The 21,570-nt window shown below is 35.4% G+C and overlaps 1 pseudogene; it reads right to left on the bottom strand.

Annotated features, from left to right (window-relative positions):
- Nucleotides 1–2,951: 2,951 nt before the first annotated feature.
- Nucleotides 2,952–21,133, bottom strand: LOC132499820 (ferritin heavy chain-like; annotated as a pseudogene).
- Between the last annotated feature and the right edge of the window lie 437 nt (nt 21,134–21,570).

The following is a 21,570-nucleotide window of genomic DNA, read 5'->3' as shown; positions in this document are numbered from 1 at the left end:
CAAAACTCTTTTGTAATCTTTCTCTCATTTGCCTCACTCTGTATTTCACACTGCACTTTAATTGTTGGTAAGGTCCATTATCCATGGCTTCATGTTTTATTTGGTAGAATACCAGACTCATAGATGATTAGCCATAGTTTATGAAGTAAACTTTCTTAGAAGTTCGGGGGTCTTCTATTGTGCAAAACTGAATATCTAAAACTAGTCTTTGGTGTCCTCTCAGTGCAAATGGTGTGGTCACAATCACCCGCTCATCCAAAGATGAGAAAACTGGCCAAAGCAATATAAGAAAACTGATGTTTCCTATTGACCCCTACTGATTTCGTAATCAAAATTTATTTTGTCAAGTCAGTTTTGAAGATTATAATAATTTTGTTAAGTAAGCAAGTTTTTAAAAAATACATATACTTAATTAGTTTTATTTTACTGATAAAATATTTATTAGCAATCAAAATAGGCAAAAGAAATTAAAGGGGAAAATAGCAAATACATATACTGTCAACTGTATTGTAATGCACTTGACACCACCTACAAATAAGTCTATAAACTACAATAATTCACCAAATTATGACTTTACAACAACATTATTGCTGTCAAGGAAAGATGGGGGAGAGCAGAGCCACTAGCACAGAAAAAAGCAAATTGAAGTACATATAACTAAAAAGCAAAAAACGACTAGATTTTATTAGTTGCATTGTAATTGGAGTGGTTTTTGGAGAGGAGTAAAAATATGTCACCCATCTGCTTCTAAGGAAGAAGATTCAAACATTCCATTCAATAAATAAAATAATAAAAACAAAGTTTAACTTCATGATATAGTTAATAGAGTCAAAGAAGAGGGAAGAGAAATAGACACAAAAGGAGACCACACACAGTCACACAAAAAGAGATAAAGAAAGGGGCCCTATGAAGGAAGAGATGTACAGTCATTAACACAGAAACAGAGAAGCAGGGCCGATTTCCACAGAGAAGTACCTTCACCTTGTGGACTTTGCATTTTGGGTCCTTAAAGCCCATGAACCTAGTGCAGCAAGCACCCTTATCACTTGGGGCTGTTTGGCTGTGGGCTGAAATTTAGTCAAGAACCAGATGGGTTCCATGGGCTAGCTCTCACTTTCCAATTTTCTTGACTAAATTAATAAAATCTATCTGCTTGCACTAATTTTCGTTAGAAAGAAGGCTTACTTTGCTAATTATCTCACTTCTAAGATGTCAAATGGAAAGCTAAAGTTAATACTTTTATTCCCACCCCCCCCAAAAAAAAACCCAAAACATAACCAAAAGACAAAAAAACAATGTTATTTAATTTAGGAACTGATGTGTTTTTTTAAAGGAGGAAATGAAAGAAGGGTGTTTACCAATTTTACACATATCTTTTCTTAAAGGATCTTATGAGAATCTAAGTCTGAGAAACATATGTTCGAGAGAAAAAGATGAGCAGTGAAAGAGCAAGCCAACAGCAGTAGCAACCCTGCATGACCTTGGACCTAGGAGCTAGAGAGCAGCAAGATGCCAAAAGGGATGAGGGCAAGAGCCCAGGAAAACAAGGGAAGCAGTCACTGCTACTTACAGTGTTCTCATCTGTGCTAGGCTAACATTTTAAAGGCTCATTTAAAAGATGTATTTATATGTCAACTAATAATGAACAAGGATCTACTGTATAACATGGGAACGCTGCTCAATATTATGTAACAGCCTAAGTGGGAAAAAAATTGGAAAAGAATAGATACATGTATATATATATATAACTGAATCACTTTGCAGTACACCTGAAATTAACACAACATTGTTAATCAACTATACTCCAATAGAACATAAAAAGTTAAAAAAAAAGAAAAGAACCTACTGTATAGCTAGAAACTCTACTCAATACTCTGTAATGACCTATATGGGAAAAGAATCTTAAAAAGAGTAGATATATGTATAAGTATAACTGCTTCACTTTGCTGTACAGCAGAAACTAACACAACATTGTAAATCAACTGTACTCCAATAAAAATTAATTTAATAAAAAGAAAACAGATAAAAAAGAAAAATAATAAACAATCTATTTAAAGATAAACCTGTGCTAAGTTTACGCCATTCAGAGATTTTTAAAATAGCTTTATTGAGGCATAGTTGATGTACATAAACTGCATATATTTAAAGTATAGAATTTGAACAACCCCTGCAAGGTGATGAACATATTTATCACTCTCAGAAGTTTCCTTGCACTTCTTCATAATCCCTTCCTTCAGGACCTCCTAACCTTCTTTCTCCTGGCAACCTCTGATCTGTTTGCTGTCAGAATACATTAGTTTGCAGTTTTCAGAAGTTTATAAAGATGGAATCATACAAGATTTTTTTTCTGACTTCCTTCACTCAGCATAATTATTCTGAAACTCTTTCCTGCTGTAACATGGATAAATATTTCATCCATTTTATTATTGAGTAGCATTCCATTGAATGGGTGAACCACATCACTTAGTTTATGCATACCTATTAATGGAAATTTGGCTATTATAAATAAAGCTCCTATGAGCATTTGTGTACAAGTCTCTATATGGTCATGTACTTTCATTTCTCTTAGGTAGGATCTAGTGGAATTGCTAGGTCAGATGATAGGTGTATGTTTAACATTTTAAAAAATTGCCTATTTTCCAAAGCTGTTTTACCATTTTACATCTCTACCAGTAAGAGTTCCACTTCCTCATCAACACTTAGTATGATCAGCTTTGAAAATTTTAGCCATTTAATAAGTATGCAATGCAGTGTTATTTTGTTGTAGTTTTTTTGGGGGGTGTGCTGTACCTAATTATTTTATTTGAAAGAATACTACAAATGGAAGAACTTAAGTTGGTGCTTTGGTGCAACTTATAGAAAAGGTAAAGGTAAACCCAAATGCATGCACTGTCTTGGTGACCAAAGAGGTCACCCCCATGGCTATGGAGAAGCCAACTTAAGGCTTAGCCCTAAGGGTCACTGTCTTCCAGGGTGTGCTTGTCAAAGACAGGCTCTGTAGTGTCAGGTTGCAGGGCCTCCATCTTATGCAAGTTGATTACAGTGGTCACCCAGTTCGTTAATGGATTTCACCTGCTCATTCAGGTCATATGTCCAGATGAAATCACACAAGTAGGTCTGTTTTTGTCAATGCCAGTCTATGCAGTTCCAGTACTGACTGACTCACACTTTTTTTCAAGTGTAACATACATTCCATTGCATTCAACTCACTCTCCCAGTGGTCTCAGTTTGGTTTCTTGATATCCTGATGGGAGTTTTGGGTATCTACTTGGTTCTTGTAGCTTCATCAGTTTCCAGCATGTTCTCTCTCCTTATGAGAGTGGTGAAGAAAACATTTGGCAAAGTTCTTTAAAGCCACATCATCACAGTCAAAGTAGTAAGAGGTGCATGGACAGGTAGATATAGGAGATGTAGATCTCCTGCTTGATCTGGCAGTTGATGGTGACCTCTGAGTCCTGGCAGTCATTCTGGTAAACCTGCAAGGGGGAACTGGCCACCACGGCAGGCAGTGGGCTCCTGGAGGTGGTCTGTGGGATCTGTGAGGAGGTGTCAGAGCGCTGGCCCTAAGTGGCAGGCCAGCTATGTTCCATAGAAAGAGTACTGAAACAGGAAGCCACAGTGACTTTCTGCAAAGAATCTCTGCCTTATTGCATTGTAGCTTTAATTTGCATTTCTCTAATAATATTGAACTTTTCTTGTGCTTATTTGCCATTCTTTTTTTTTTTTTTTTTTTTTCGATACGCGGGCCTCTCACTGTTGTGGCCTTTCCCGTTGCGGAGCACAGGCTCCAGACGCGCAGGCTCAGCAGCCATGGCTCATGGGCCCAGCCGCTCCGTGGCATGTGGGATCTTCCCAGACCGGGGTACGAACCAGTGTCTCCTGCATCGGCAGGCAGACTCTCAACCACTGCGCCACCAGGGAAGCCCTATTTGCCATTCTTATATCTTCTTAGGCGAAGTGTCTGTTCAAAACTGTTGCCCACTTTTTATTATTTATTTATTTCTTTTTTTGCGGTATGCGGGCCTCTCACTGTTGTGGCCTCTCCCGTTGCGGAGCACAGGCTCCAGACGCGCAGGCTCAGCGGCCATGGATCACAGGCCTAGCCGCTCCATGGCATGTGGGATCTTCCCGGACTGGGGCACAAACCTGTGTCCCCTGCATCGGCAGGTGGACTCTCAACCACTGTGCCACCAGGGAAACCCAGTTGCCCACTTTTTAAAAATATGGATTATTTGTTTACATATTGTTGAGTTATGAGAATTTTTTACATGTGCGAGATACTAGTTTTTTATCAGAGTGGTACTTGGCAAAGATTTTCTCCTAGTCTTGGTTTTTCAAAGAACAATTTTTATTAAGTTCATTTATTAATTTGTTCTTTTATGAATTATGCTTTTGGTGTTGCATCTAAGAAATCTTTATCTAACCCAAGATCATAAACGTTTTCTCCTATGTTTTCTTTTAGAAGATGTATAGTCTCACATCTTACATTTAGTTTGTAATCTATTTTTGAGTTAACCTGTGCATATAATGTTATGTATGAATCAAATTTTTGTTTATTCATCCATTTTTTTCCATATGGATATCCAATTTCTAAGCACTTTTATTGAAAAGACTATTTTTTCACCATTGAATTACCTTTGAACTTGTGTTGAAAATCAGTTGTCTATTATATGTAGGTCATTTTGTAAACTATTTTATTTTACTCTTTTATTTCTCTGTCTTATGACCAATGCCACACTGTTTTAATTTCTATAACTTTATAATAAGTCTTAGTAACATACAGTGTTAGTCCTCTAAATTTATTTTTTGTTTTCAAAGTTGTCTTAAATATTCCAGTAGAATCAGATATCTTAAAACCTTCAAAAGTCCCAATATTTCCCTCCAAAGTTATGGTGCTAATACACTTAATCAGAAATAAAATTTAGAAAAAAAATGGACACATAAAAATTGATGTTATTCATATATCAATATCTTGTTATACCATATCCAGAAGCTGTATTATTAGAAGAACCCTATCAAGGAGAACAGTCTGCAAATAGGAAGAATCAACTTGATTAAAAGAGAATGAAAATGTGAATGGAGAATAAGAAAATCAGAAAGCACTTTAATTTCATTAACTTGACTCATATTCTAAGTCCAAACATACTTTATTTAGGGCCCTAGAATAGCTTCAAGATATTCTCTTTAAGGCACATTCCTCCACTCAGCACAACAGAGGCTCAGAAGCTGAGCAGGATGACACAGGCTAAAAATACATTTTTATATATGTGAGATATATAGAGCTATATATATATTCAATATATATATGTATGTATATATGTATAATTTTTCCCTATTCCAAAGGGAAATTCCAAGAATGGCAGTGGGAAACTTCTAAGATAAGCCAGCTGTTCTTGGGTGGCCATTTTTATTTAAGTGACATGATTACATAAATTAAGTACACATGGGTTGGGAAATGTCTTGTAAAAAAATTTCCTTACAAGTAAATCTGGACAGATTTTGAGGTCTTGAGCTTCCCAACACTGTGAGTTCAGAAACAGACTGGAGCCCCTCCATCAAGGGTGTTGGGGAGCAAATTTCCTCACTGGGTGAGAGACAAATGTCACTGACCTGAAGGAGGCAGCCAACTCCAAAAATTGATGGGTTTTGAACAATTCATCTTATGGCATAGATAACTACAATAGGTGAGTAGTTTTCAAACTATATTCCAGAGCACAGCATTTTTATATATTTCATAGAGAGAGCGTTGGTTTGGTGCCTGCCTCAGCTACTGCCCTAGCAGTGTACCTCCAGCGCCTGGGTGAGCAAAATTCATGAGGAGATTCCTGCAGTTCAGAAATTAAAGTCATTCTCCTTCCATTGCTTTACACTTTCAATTATATAAACACATACTGGCTTTTTAGTGATCCAAGCAACATTTCACACTTGATTGGCCCAGTTTTCTGTGGAAACTTTTCCTTTGCTCACATGGATTACCACAGGAACCATTTCAGAATTCTGCACAAAGTAGCAATAAAAATGACTTTGGCCCACATGTTTGACTGTAGAGTTGATATCTACCCCAGATCAAATAGTTTTTACTCTATAAATAAAGGGTTTGACCTGTTCATTTTAGCTAGCTTGTCTAAACACAGCAGTTCAGCTGAGAAGTGATCCAGATTTCAAGTGTCCAGACCTTACATATAGAAAACACATGCACACATTTGCACACACATGCAGATTCATGTGTGCACACAGGCTGCCATTCTTCCCCCTTTGACCAGTTTTGGAGTATCTGCCTTACTTCTCAGAGGAATCATCTAGTAAATAATCAGCACAGGGAGGAATAATGATCCTAGGATTTTTTCCAGAACACCTCTGGCTCAGTAGGCACTCGGATGAAAAGTAGGGCAAATACCAATCTTAAAGTTCATTGGCTGTTTAATTTCCAGCCAAGAAAGAAATGAAGATGAAAAAGGGGGAGTACCTGTGGTCTGTGATTACTGGGGTGGCAGGCTTCCAGAGACACTGAGCCTTGACTTTGTTTCATCGGGATTCTTCCTAAGTTGCTATTAAGAAGTATTTTCAACAATCTCTTTTTATTAGCCGTTTGTGCCCAATATAGTTTTCTAGTTGCTAGTTTGTTATGGCTTTAACATAAATAAGGTTCTAAAAATGTCTCACATGAGGAGTTGCAGGGCTGGGTATGCTATTTAGACCACATAAAAAGTCTATGTAAAGGACTTCCCTTGTAATGGGACTCTTTTATATTTAATAGAACTGTCATATAAACATATACTAGCATTTAAAATACAGTTTCTGGGCTATAAAATAAACACCATTTCAAATATTTCTGTTGGCTTTCACATGCATAGAGCTTAGTTCATTAAATGTTCTTTATTCCATTTATGTGAAATGTGTTTTTAACCACCAGAGCAGCACATAAAGTGCATTATCCCTTGAAATGCAGCCATTATCAAGTAAAGAGAAGTGAAAGTCAAACATACCAAACATTTTATGCAGATTCAAGAAAATTCCAGTTAATTTTAACACCTTGTACAATGCCACAAATTGGTATTTTTCCAATAAATTATTATTGATGATTATGATAACTGTATTCATAAAATGAAATATAAATGTGGACGTATATCACAGAAAAATATATATATTTATTTAGAAATATTTTCACAATTTATTGTTTACCTGAAAGTTATACAATAGCAATACTTCATTTATTTTTCAAGTTAAAATGAAGTGGATTAAATAAAATGATTCTGCATTGCCTATCTTTATAAACTTGAGTAAAAATTTGCTACAGTGTGCTTCAGTTTTCTCATCTGAAAAATGCTGATAATAGTATTTCCTAAGTCACAGTTTTCTTAGAAATTCGTTAAATATATAAAGTTAACACATATAGAGCTAACATAGTTTTTAGAATATTTCCAAGCACATAATCAGTAACCAATAAATCTCAGCTAATACTAATAATATTTTTCTAGAGCTCTATTTTAGAGTCACCACAAGTAAATATTTTCTTGCACATGTCGCAATATCCAACAGAAATCACGGGTGCACATTTTGTGCTAGGTAGAAAGAGCTATGTTGTTTATCAACATATAGCATGAATCAGTTTAGATCAATATATCTATTAACAATGTTTCATTATACTTAATTTTTGTAAAAGTTAAAAAGTTTGGGAGAGTCAAAGAGCCATGAGATGTGATTACTGTCCTTAAGTAGTTATGTGAATATAAAAAAGAAATTAATGACATTAATACATTAAAAATACTAAAATTAATCTTACCTAAAACACTAACAGTGACATTACCAGACAGTAGGGAAGTGGTTGGCATTTGATACATGGTGCTAGAACATGTGGCTATTCCTACATAATACAACACAGAAAAAGTAAATGCCTGGTAAATTAAAGGCCTCAATATGAAAATAAAACTGAAAAACTTTGAGGAGAATCCTAAGAGGATATCTTTATAACATCAGGACTCAGAAAAATTTATTAAACCAGACACAAAACCCACAAACTATAAAGGAAAAAATGTTTGAAATTTATCTATTAGCATTGAAAATTTCTGTGTGACAAAAGGTAACATAAAAAAATTGAGACAAGTCACAGACTAGAGGAAGATATTTGCAGACATATTATAGCTTCCTTTCCCCCAAATAGTATCTGGAGTTCTTCATGTGTAAGCAACCAAGAAACAACCTAATAAAAATTGGACAAAGGATTCACAGAGAAGAAAACACAATGATCAGTAAATATATAAAGACCTCCCCAACCCCACTATAATAAATGGATATGCAAATTAAAATAACAGTCAGAGGATGTGTGCATCTGGGTATAGCTGCCTAACTTGCATAAGACTAAATCTTTTAATATAAAACAACAAAAAATGTCTGGAAAATTTTTTAAATCTGTTGTAAGACTTCAGAGAGCCATCAAAATAGTTAGGACTTGAGAAGCCAAAATTCCAAAGAGAAAGGAATAACGGAGAAGTAAGCTCAATATTCACTGTTGCCTGCCCCGTTGAAATATTTGTCAATATTTGCCAGTCTGTAACTTTCAGCCAAGATGCCAAAAACCAAACAAAAACTGGTACCTAAGAGATTAAGAAACTTCAGAGTTTCCAGCAGTCACAAAGGCTGGGGAGACAAAAAATTAATACAGGGCTTACCATAGAAGATCATGGTAAAATGTCCCAGACATTCAGCTGAAACTTCAGAAAGGCTACGCTTTGGACTAAGGAAACTGGAAATAGACTATTAGTGAAAAATATCTGGAATTAGTTCAACCCAAAATAGATTAGGATGACCTCCTTCTATTCTAATTGCCTGTCTACCAGAAGCAAAATTTAGTACTCTCTGTAGGAAAGTAATATTATCCTGAGTGTCAGATTATCTTTAAACGTTTTCATATACAATGACAACATCCATTTAAAACAACCAGTCACACCAGAAACAGAATCAAATTACTTAGAACAAAAAGGAAAAAATTTGGTAAAATAAAAACAGATCCATAGGAGATCCAAATATTAGAGTTATCAGACACAGAATTAAAAATAATTATGGTTAATATGATCAAAAAAAAAGTACAGGACAAGATAGAGACTTTTAGCAGAGAACTAGAGTCCAGAGAAAAGAATTAAATAAAAATTCTAGCTTGGAAAAATATAAAAACCCAAATTAAGAACTCAGTGGATTGGTTTAACAGAAGGCTGGGCATTGTTAACGAGAGAATTAGGGCACTGGAAGACAGGTTGGCAGGTAATAGCTTGAATGAAACATAGTGACTAAAAAAGAGGAAAAGTATAGAATATATTACAAGAAACATACTGGACATGATGAAAAGTCTAGCATGTAATAAATACATAATATGTGTAAAAGGAGAGAAGAGATAAAGTGGGACAAAACAATATTTGAAGAATATGACTAAGAATTTCCATAAATGTGTAGAAAATATCAAGCCACAGACTCAATAAATTTTATGAACCACAAAAGAGATAAATACAAAGCAAGTCCACACAGATACACATCACAGTAAAACTACTGACACACAAAAGATTCAAACATACAAATACAAATACAGAGAAAATATCAGATGCATCCAGAGAGAAAATGTTACCCTCAAAAAAGCAAGAAACAGACTAATGGCTAAATATGCAACACAAACATTAGAAACTAGAAGAAAGTAATAGTTTTTAAATACTGGAATAAACTACCTGCTAATCTAGAATTGTATACACAGCAAAAATATCCATCAAAACTTAAGGTAGGGGCTTCCTTAGTGGCACAGTGGTTGAGAGACCACCTGCCGATGCTGGGGATGTGGGTTCGTGCCCCAGTCCGGGAGGATCCCATGTGCCATGGAGCGGCTGGGCCCGTGAACCATGGCCACTGAGCCTGCGCGTCCGGAGCCTGTGCTCTGCAACGGGAGAGGCCACAACAGTGAGAGGCCCGCGTACCTCAAAAAAAAAAAAAAAAAAAAAAAAAAAAAAAAAAAATTTAAGGTAAAATAAGTATATATTCAGATATACAAAAACTGAGGGTTAGTGACCTGCAGACCCACAATAAAAAATATATATATAATGAAATTTTTATTAAGTTCTTTAGGTAGAAAACCTGCATAGAAAAGCAGGAAAAAATAAAGAACAAAAAAGGATAATTATTTTAATACATCTGAATGAATGTCTAAAATATTGTCTAATAAATTGTGTGGTTTAAATATTTGAAGATGTAAAATACATAACAATGAAAGATGGGAAAAGAATATATGCATTACTGGGGAAGTGGCAAAAGTAACAGTTTGTATTAAAATGTAACAAATCAAGTGTTCATGTTTTAGTCTTTAGTCTAATCAGCTAAAGAATAGTATAATAATGAATAACAAAGTAATAGAGGGTAAGTATGGAATAATAAAAAATACTTGTTTAATCTAAAAGAAAACAAGAAAGGGCAAAAGAAAAACATATAGAAAATAAATAATAAGATGGTAGATTTAAACCCAAATATAACAGCTATTTAATTAAATGTTAAGTAGTCTGAACACTGTGATTAAAAGACAAAGTTTATCGAATTGGATGGGGGTTTTTTTTTGGTATTTATTTATTTATTTATTTTTGGCTGCGTTGGGCCTCCATTGCTGCGTGCAGGCTTTCTCTAGTTGCGGCGAGCGGTGGCTACTCTTCCTTGCAGTGTGTGGGCTTCTTATTGCAATGGCTTCTCTTGTTGTGGAACACAGGTTCTAGGCACACAGGCTTCAACAGTTGTGGCACATGGGCTCAGTAGTTGTGGCATGTGGGCTCTAGAGCACAGGCTCAGCAGTTGTGGTGCACGGGCTCAGTTGCTCCGCGGCATGTGGGATCATCCTGGACCAGGGCTCGAACCCATGTCCCCTGCACTGGCAGGCGGTTTCTTAACCACTGTGCCACCAGGGAAGTCTCTGGATGTTTTTTAAAGTCAGTCATTTATGACACACAAAAGATGCATCTTAAATATAAGAATGTAGAAATGTTGAAAGTAATTTTTTTCTAAAAAGAATGAAAAAAGATACATATGCAAATATTAGCCAAAATAAAATTTATATAACTGTACTAATATTAGAAGTACGCTTTACTGAAAAAAATCACTATTAGAGATAAAAAAGAATATTTCAAAATGATAAAAGATCCAATCTACTAGGCATATATAACAATTCATAAAGGCTCAAAATATGTAAATCAATTAACTGACAGAATGTAGAGAAGAAATTGACAAATCCACAATCATTGGGGCATTTTATTACAAAGATTGATGGGGATATGGAAGATTTCAGCAGCATGAGTAACCAGCTTAACTGACTTGAAATAATAGAGGACACTGCACAAACATGGAATACACATTCTTTTCAAGTATAAAATTGGCCATATGCTAGTCCATAAAACAAGTGCTCAGTCTCATTAGTAGTTAAGGAAATACATATTAAATTCACAATGAAATTATTACACATCAGAGTAACCAAAATAAAAAATACAGAAAATACCTCGTGCCAAAAGAATGTGGAGCAACTGGAATGTACTGCTGTTGAGAGTGTAGACTGGTGAAGTTACTTTAGAAAAATTTTTGTGTGAATCTACTAGAATTGAACAAATGCACTTACCATGATGCAACAATTCCATTCCTAGATCAATACCCAAGAAAAATGAACATGTGCTCACCAATATGAACAAGTTGTACAAGAATCTTCAAAGCAACACTCTTTATAGCAGCCAAACACTGGAAATGACTCAAATGCTTATCAACATAAATGGAGCAATAAATTTTTACACACACGTAATGGAATGCCATAGACCAACAAGATGGACAAACTACCACCATGTTCAACAATGCAGTAAATTTCAAGAAAATATCTTTAGTGAACAGATCTAACACAGAAGATTCTGAATCCGATAGAGATTCTGATACTAAATCAATCTGAATGAAACTAATCTACTTTACTAGTTTTTGGGGGGCTGCCATTATGAAGCACTGCAAACTGGATGTCTAAAACAGCAGACATTTATTTTCTCACAGTGCTGGAGGCTAGAAATTCAAGATTGGCAGGGTTGGTTTCTTTTGAGACTTTTCTCTTTTGGTTTGTAGAAGACCATCTTCTCCTTATATTTTCACATTGTCTTCCCTTTGTACCCATCTGTGTCCTAATCTCCTCTCCTTATAAGAACACCAGTCGTGTTGGATTAGGGTCTACCCTGATGACCTCTTTTTAACCTAATTACTCTTTAAAGACTCTATTTTCAAATACAGTCTCATTTGAGGTACTGGGAGTTAGAACTTCAGCAAATGAGTTGTGGGGCGGGGGTACAATTTTGCCCATAACATTTATGTGATTAAAATTTAGGGTAGTATTTACCTTTAAGGAGGATGGTGGTAGTAACTGGGAGGAGGAAAAAGGAGGTCTGATATTCTTGATTCTGATAATACATGTATTCTCACTTTATAAATGCTCATTAAGCTGTATACTGATGATTTGTGCACTTTTCTAAATGTTTGTTGCTCTTCATTTTAAAAAATCTTAAGAAAATATGAATTAATAAAAAGTAATTTACATCCATCAAATTGCAGCAATATAAAAAATACAATGAAGTGTGAAGACTTATGCACTGCTTGTAAGTTTATAAATTAGTGAAACACTTAGAGAGCAATTCGGCAATTGTTGGAATGATAACAAAATAATTGATATACTCGTTGAGCACTGTTCTAAGCACTGTTGTATTTACTATGACAATGTCATAAATGGTGTATTTTTAGAGTCTGAACTGGACTGCTGTAAAAAAGTGATTAATAAAAACCCAGTGGTTAAATAAGACATCTATTTATCCTCCTTATAACAGTCCAGCAGTAGATGGCTAACAGGGCAACTCTACCAGGTTCAAGATTTCAAGATGGAGATTCCATCTCTAGGAATAAGGACTCTCTCTCTCTCTCTTTCTCACACACACACACATACCATTCTCTCTCTCTCACCATTTCTAGATAGCAGGAAGTGGGGAAAGGCAGACAAACACATGCAGGAGTGTACATCACTTTCACTCACACCCCATTAACCAGAATGTAGTCACATGTTCACATCTAGCTGGAAGAATGTTAAGAAATGTAGCCTTTATCTGGGCACCTGAAACTCTGCTATGGACAAAGGAGATAATGGATATTGGAGTACAACAGGCAGTCTGTCATAGGCAGTTACTTCTACTATCACGATTTTAGAGATCAAGAAACAGAGTCAAATATGGTAAGGGTACACACAGAGTAAACGACAGAGTCAAGACTTGAACTCACACAAACAACACACCTACTGTATGATGCACTGCCTCTCTACAGCTAATAAAATTAAAGTTTTATACCCTGTAACCCAGCTGTTCTAACACACGTGAATAAAGACACACATACTGGGATATTCATTGCAACACTGATTGTTAAAATAAAAAACAAACAAGCTAAACTAAACTAAAAAAGACATGCAATGGAAACTTCTCAGCCATTAAAACTAGCGTTCATTATGAAAAAATCTCCAGAACATAATACTGAAAGGAAAGAAGTTATAGAAAGAATACATACAGTATGATGTCAGTTGCATAACATTTTAAAGATAAAAAATATGTATTGTTTATGACTGAATAAGTGTGCAGTAAAAGTACAGCGTATGTGTGGTAATAATGTTCACAAATCTATTAAATATGACAAAATGTTAACAAATATTTAGTCTTATATGCTCATTATTTTCATTTCTGGTTTTTATGTGTTTTAAAAATTTACCAGTGGTGTCGAAATTTTCTTCTTTAGATGCACTGACCACATGGTGTAGATTTATTGGGGATAGTTTGGATATAAATTGCTCTTTATAATCTCTGTAAACTATCAATATATTCTAGGAATACCAATCCCTTTTGGGCTACCTCTCACAATAGGATTGATATAAAAAATCATTATCTTGCTTTTTTCTCTAGAAATATAGTTGGCCTAGATGTGATGGCTTACTCAGTTGACTTAGGATTCAAATTTCACATTTAATTTTTACATTAATCATATAAGAGATAAACTATTTTTCTTTCATATAAATGATGTAATTTTCTGTTTCTCATCCTCCTATACTTGCAAAAGTTCTTTCCTTTTCATCTAAAAATCTTTCAGACTAATTCATATTGGTCTACCATTTCAAATTATCAGTTTCATTTCCAAGTGAAAATTTGATTTACATTTTTGTGACTAAACAAAAATAACAACAGACAATCACATTTAGGTTAGATTGAATTTTTAAGTGAAGCAATTTCTTCACATCTTTTCTAGGTGGGGCTGGGGGAAAGAATGGGAACGTGAGGAGAAATCTTTGATAGTTTTTTTTTTTCTTTTTTTAAAGGCAGGCTCAGGTGTGGTGTAGAGAGATTATAGAGTCAAGATTCTTCCACTGGACAAAAGAAAAAAAAAGTTTTTCCACTGAATATTCCAATTATTCTTTAGGTGCTATCTTTCTCTTAGACCAACATTATTTAAATCCAGATATATTGCCTTGGCTTAAAACAATTTGGGGTAAGAGTAAAGCAGAATTATTAATAACTTCATCATTCTTTCTTCTTATCAAATGCTGACATATTCAAGACAGATTTGGAAATTATTGGTACCTAAACACTCATCTCCTTCATTATTTAAAGTTGATGAATTCCTAAATTAATTCTTAAACCTTTCTTTAACAGGACATAAATAAAAGAAGGATAGAGATGTTTCTCTTACATTTGAACCAAAGTTACTTTATTACTTAGTATAGCTAAAATTATCAAAGACAGATTTCATGTTTTAACAATGGATTCTCTACAGTTTATAGGGATATTGTTCTACAGAGGAAAAACAAACTGAGGACTTTTATAAGAGGGCATTCTTGGTTCAGAGTACATTATAGATGATGTGCTATCACTTTCAGACCCAACAAAAAAAGAGACAAGGTTTTAATGTTAAAACACTAAGATTGACTTATTGATATTATGCTTGTCAAACACAGGAGAAATGGTTTTATAATGTTGATAAAGTGAGCATAGAATTTAGTTTTGGCTATAGATATAATTTCTTATGTAATGCAACTACAAAAACAAGTTCTTGAGGGTTCTCTGAGGAGTAAACTGGGTTGAGGTGGACCACTAGAACTTCACAGTATTCTTAGTAAACTGGAGGCTAATAATGACCCCATCTCTTTCTGGAAGCTGAATGTTTCTAGCTTCATACCTAGGGGTTCACATAAGAAATGCATGATAGCCAAACCTACAAAATTTCTTACTTACAGTCTCTTTGGGGTGAAGTGAGCTTCTTTCCTTTTTTTTAATTTAATTTTATTGGAGTATAGTTGATTTACAATATTGTGCTAGTTTCAACAAAGTGATTGAGATTCTTTCTTAATGAAGAGGGCTGCAATAAATAACAACGTGTCCTTAGAAAGGTTGTTTAAGGATAACCCAGATCATTGGACCCATTAAAACTTCTTCAATATGATAGGCCTTCTAAAACTTTTGAGAGTTTATTGTCTCTCCTGTGCCATTCATCAGTCTTAATGGGCATTCAATGCACTTGCCACTATCTGTTCATCCTCTGCAGTTAGCATGACATAATCAATATTGCGATCCAGTGCCATGGATAGACAGAATATATTAATTGGGTTTTAGATATAATAAAAGTGTTGTAATAACCAGACTTCCAAGTAATAATGCCCATCAGGCAACTACAACTGTAATGGTTGTGTAACAAGGTAAAAAATAAATGAATATGCATGAAAATCTTGGTTTGGCAATAAATTATAAGAGGATGACAAGGTCTTCCAGAAATAAATTAGTCCTCAGAGAAAAATGACACAAAAGAACAGTAAACCAGTTCTGTTGTTTTGAGCTGCTGTATGGCCCTGTGCTGCCTCTATTCTTAAATTAAAAGATAAAGTGTTGTACAACAACACTTGAAACTAATATAAAGTTATATGTCAATTATATCTCAATGAAAAAAAGATATGATATTAACGTGGGCAGTGCACCAGGACCTACATGGTTAGGAAAATAACTGTGAGTAAGTACAGTGTAAGGATCAAGAAAAGTGAAGAATGATTATCAGTTTAAGGATCAGCAGCAGGACTCTGCCTAGAGAAGAGTAACAAACTCATATCCTAGTGGGGAGGACTATTTTGGCTTGGCTAATCTGATGAGACATCTTTGATATGGGAAATTAGCTTTCAGAATATTGCCAGTAAAATTTATGCATGAAATAAAGTGATTTTAAAGAAAATTATATGGGAGATTTCAATAAGCTAGCTAGAAAGGAAAAAAAACCACCAATAACAAACATTAGATTGGGGAAGAGAAGAAACATGATGGGGATGGGAATCCTGGAAGAGGAAATAAGCAGTTAAACTTTTCCAGCAGGAGATTGTGGAGGGGGAGGAAAGGATAAGGATAATGGCAATGACTTTTAAGGTTAAGAAGTTTATATTTAAACCATATGATCTTCTGCATAAGTCTCCTGCCTTGCCCTATTTGCCCCCTAAAATAAGTAAAAGTCTATGACCTACGTTGGCTTTCTGGTAATGTTTTGGAAAGAAATCAAAGAAAAGACCCTGTGTTCCACATTAGTATCAACCTGAGACATATGAAAGAAAACAATAAACAAAAGGAAATAAAAGAGACAGAGAATTTCTCATAAATAAGAAATTAGAGACAGAAGTGTATCGATATGGGAAAGAATGCTTATAATCCCATCCTGAACGAAAAGGGGGGAGAGGATATCTGCAAATAACCATATCTCCATTTCTAAATAATACATTTTTTCTATCAAAGAAAAAAGGTTTAAATTTTTTTATTGAAATCTACCATACATACATCAAAGTGCAAAAATTCTAAGAGTACAGCTTGTTTATTGATCACCAATTGAACATACCCATGAGACCACCCAGATCAAGAAATAGAACCTTATCAAATTCCCAGAACTCCCCATCCTGCACATTCCAATTACTACTCCCATTCTCCTCTCCAAATAAATTCACTATTGTAAGTTTTAAAATCATAGATTAGGTTCGCTTGTTTTGACTTTTATATGAATGACATCATAGTACATGTTTTTGTGAGTCTGCCTTCTCTTGCTCAATTTTATGCTTGTGAGATTCATTCATGTTGTTTCACTTCTCATTCATTATCATAGCTATATAATATTTCATTATATGATTACCATACTTTATCCATTCTACTGTTGATGAACTTTTGAATAGATTTTACTTGTAGGCTGTGACATATCTTTTGGTAAACACATTGTCTCATTTCTAATGGATATATATCTAGAAGTAAAATTGCTAGGTCAAAGGATATATATATATACATATATATATATACATATATATATGTATATATGTATATATATATGTATATATATATACATATATATATGTATATATATGTGTATATATATATATATATATATATATATATATATATATATACATATATATATGTAACTCTAGTAGAGAATGCCAAAAAGTTCTTAGGTGTTTGAACCTATTTTCATTCTAGCTACGAGTATATGAGAGTCACAGCAGCTCTGCATCCTGACCCATACTTGACTGTGTTATCTCTTTAACATTAGCAATTCTGGTAGGTTAATATTGTATTCATTGTGTTATTAATTTACATTGCTTTGGTGATTCATGAAGTTGAACACCTTTTTACGTGTTCACTGGAATTTTTGACATCCTGTTTTGTAAAGTATGTGTTGAAGTCTCTTGCCTATTTTTCTATTGGGTTGTCTGTTGTTTTTATTTATTTATTTATTTTGTGATTGACTCACAAATTACTCTGGATATGAGTCTTTTGATCATTATATTTGTTGAACTATTTTCTCTCACACTGTGGAATGTCTTTTAATTACATATTTTCTTTTTTCCAGCTTTTTATTTGTGAATAACTTTTGACTTACAGAAAGTTGCAAGAATAGTACAGATAATTCACCTCCTTATGTTAACAACTTATGTAACTATAGTACTATTATCAATGCAAGGAAATGAACATTGGTACAATACTACCAAACTAACCTACAAACTTTATTCTAATTTCATCAGTTTTTCTTCTAATGTCATTTTTTGTTTGTTTCAAGATCTTATTCTGAATATCACACTGCATTTAGTTTTGTCTCCTTAGTCTTCTGCAATCTATGACAGTTCCTCATTCTTTCCATTTTTTTCATGACCCTGACAATTTTGATGAGTACTGGTCAGTTATTTTGTGGTTTGTCCGATGTTTTCCAACAATTAGATTGAAATTATGCAGTTTTTGGCAAAAATACTGCAGAAATAATATTTTGTCCTCAATGTATCTTTGAAACAGGGGGTATATGTTTTCAATATATCCTACTACTGGTGATATCAACCTTTGAACACTTGATTAAGTGATATCTGCTGGGATTCTCCACTGTAGTTACTATTTTCCCTTTTTCAATTGATAAATATCTTGGGAGAGACAGTTTGAGTCTATGTAAATATCCTGTTTCTCCTCAAGTTTTCCAGAGGTCAATCAGTGCATCTTCCTGCAACAATTATTACTGTGGTGATTGCCAAATGGTGAGTTTTTATTCCCTTGTTTCTTTCTACATTTATTAACTGGGTTTATATTATAAGGTGGAACTGACACTTTTCCTCCCATCATATGGGTCAGATATTTTATTTGCCAGGTTCCTTTGTGGATAGGGCTAGGCACCCGACCTAAGTGTGGCCAATCAGATAACTCCACAAGAATCACCTAGACTTTCTATCCCATCATCAAGAGTCAAGAGAGGGCCCACACACTGAGAGTAACCATCAGCTTCTCCAAAAATCTCTACTATTGTCCTAGTCCATTTAGACTGCTATAACAAAACACTATTGTTATAATATAAACTATAAACTACTGTTATGATATAAACTGGGTGGATTATAAAAAACAAAAATTTATTTCTCACAGTTCTGAATGCTGGGAAGTGCCAAATCTTGGTGCCGGCATATTTGGTGTCTGATGAGAGCCTGCTTCCTGGTTCATAGATGGCCATCTCTCTGAGGCCTCTTTTATAAGGGCACTAATCCCATTCATGAGAGCTCCACCCTCATGAACTAATCACTCCCCAAAGCCTCACCTCCAAACACCATCACATTGGGCATTAGGATTCAAAATACAAATATTGGATGGACACAAACATTCAGTTTATAGCATTCCATTAACAGATACCAAGGCAAAGTCCAAACATCTAGTATAAGACTCTGTCTCCTCCAATAAGTGCACTGAATCTGTGACCACTCCTCCACCCAAATCTTCTACCATCATTTTCAGGAGCTGAAAGGACCTACAACCTGAGACTATGACCCAGCTACCCCAAATTTCCTTACCTCTATTGATAAGGAGCTGCTGGTACTCACCCTGCTCCCAATCCCCTAATGCACATTCTCTGTCTTGAATTCACCCTGGAAATACTCTCATTTAACCCTTTATTCCTGTTTTTATCTCTCACCTGGGCTCACAGTTAACCTTTTTTCTTCTGCTTTTATTCCCCGTAACCCTCTGTACTGTCTCCCTCTCCCACTGCTCCAGTTCCACAAATCACTTCACTGTCCCCTCTGAAATTCGTGGTCCACGTGCCAGACTGTATTTTTTACAGTGGCCACAAGATCTCTCAACCCTCTACTCCTGCAATCTTTGCTGGAATGTCACTCTTTTATGAGGACTCCCAAAACACTCCATTTAAAATTGTCACCTACAAGCACCCACCCAGCCCACCCTTTTTATCCCCCTTACTCTACCCTTGTTTTCCTAAAGCACTTTATCATCTAACATCAATTTACATGATCCTTTACTTTATTGTTTATGGTTCGTCTCAAGATACTCCACTCTCCTCTGCTTGAATATAATTTCTAAGAGGATGGAGGCATTTGTTTGTTCTTTCAGTGATATATCCCAAACACCGCGAGTGGCATGAGGAACATTTTAGGTGTTCCAGATTTTGAATCAGAAGTTGATGTCTCAAATAGATAAAATCAAAATGACTTTTCTTCCTAGTTGTAATGTCAGCAGCCCCACACTCACTTTCCCAGGATGGGGCATGTAGGGCAGCAGCAACAATAAAGCCAGTGTATCCAGCACCCCATGATATTGTGGTCACCAGCAGTGTCAGTACTGACTTCTGGACCATCACTCTGCCTGGATTTTGGCTACAGTTTTGCTCAGTCTTCTTGTTAGTGCCTGCCTGTAACTTGGGACTGATTCTGCAGCCATCTGTGTGATCTTGCAAGTGACACAAAATTCTTTTGAATACGTTTTTTCTGCTTATATCAGCTGGTGAGGGCTTGTTTCTTTGCTAAGAACAACGAACTTTTAAGTATTGGCCTTTTGAAAGTGGATGAGGACATATCTGAAATACCCACAAGTTCAGAACAACATCAAAAATAAAAGGGAAAATAGTACCAGAGGAGGCTGTCCACCTAATTAGCTACCAACATATGCAGATGAGAATGCTGGTCCAGAAACTCGGAGTGGAGAAAGCCACAAAATGTCAAGATTGTTTCATCCAACATCACATAGACAGCCTATTTCTTTACTTCTTTTGGTAGGGCTGGTCAGAAAGACACGGGAGTGAAAAAAAATCTCTTTTTAAAAGCCATCACTTGGACTAGTGTAATATAAAAGGCCATCCCTGGGAGAGACCCGGCATGGATCCATATGGTTTGTGAGTCTTTTTCCCTGTGACATTTTTATGAAGGTTATGTATATGTCCCGTTCATCTTCATTCTCCTGGTGCTAATTGCTGTCCATTGGACCTTGCTACTGTGTACAGGGACCACATGCTTCTCCAACACTGTCCTGGCTACAGTGTGCCACATGGCCCTGCTGTCCTCAGATAAGAACCTGCTGCTGTCTGACCACAACAGCTGGAAATGTTCTGCCTTGAAGAGCTTATCTTGTGGAGACTCAAGCTGAGCTATGACACAGTCGACAAGCACACAGAATGAGTGGATTCTCTGGGGGCAGCTTATGGCAGCCAAAAAGCCTCCCATGTGCTGTTGGATGAGAGCTTCATGTTTGGAGTTGATAGTGAGCTTTACTGCGGACGCTTCCTGTGAGGAAAGCATTGTGTTGAAGACAGAAAGAAGTTCAAGAGCACAACTTCTCCAACCATCGGTCTCTCTCTGGGACTCTCAGCTATTTACTGATTTTTCCTTGATTAGGGGCAGGAAAAAATGAAAGAAGATAACTCTTCAATTCTTTCTCCTTTATCTCCTTCTAATTTAAAAAGCATCTGCAATCCAAGAATTGCAACATTACTGATAATTGGCCTCTACTCTGATGCTTTTTACTAGTCTTATACTTCTGCCTCCCCAAGCCCCCCACAAGTCAACCAGTATCCAACATTATCTGTTTTTCATTTCCTTACTCTTTAAAATAATTCTTTCACATATGTCTGTATGGTTAACCAACATAATGTTTAGTTTCTGGGTTTTATAAAAGTGATATCATACTGTATACAGTCAGCCCTCCATAGCTGCAGGTTTGGCATCTGCTGATTCAA

This window comes from Mesoplodon densirostris, chromosome 12 (genome assembly GCF_025265405.1).
Source record: "Mesoplodon densirostris isolate mMesDen1 chromosome 12, mMesDen1 primary haplotype, whole genome shotgun sequence".
Lineage (NCBI taxonomy): Eukaryota > Metazoa > Chordata > Mammalia > Artiodactyla > Ziphiidae > Mesoplodon > Mesoplodon densirostris.
Note: the sequence above shows the minus strand (reverse complement) of the source record. Positions and strands in the feature narration are given on the sequence as shown.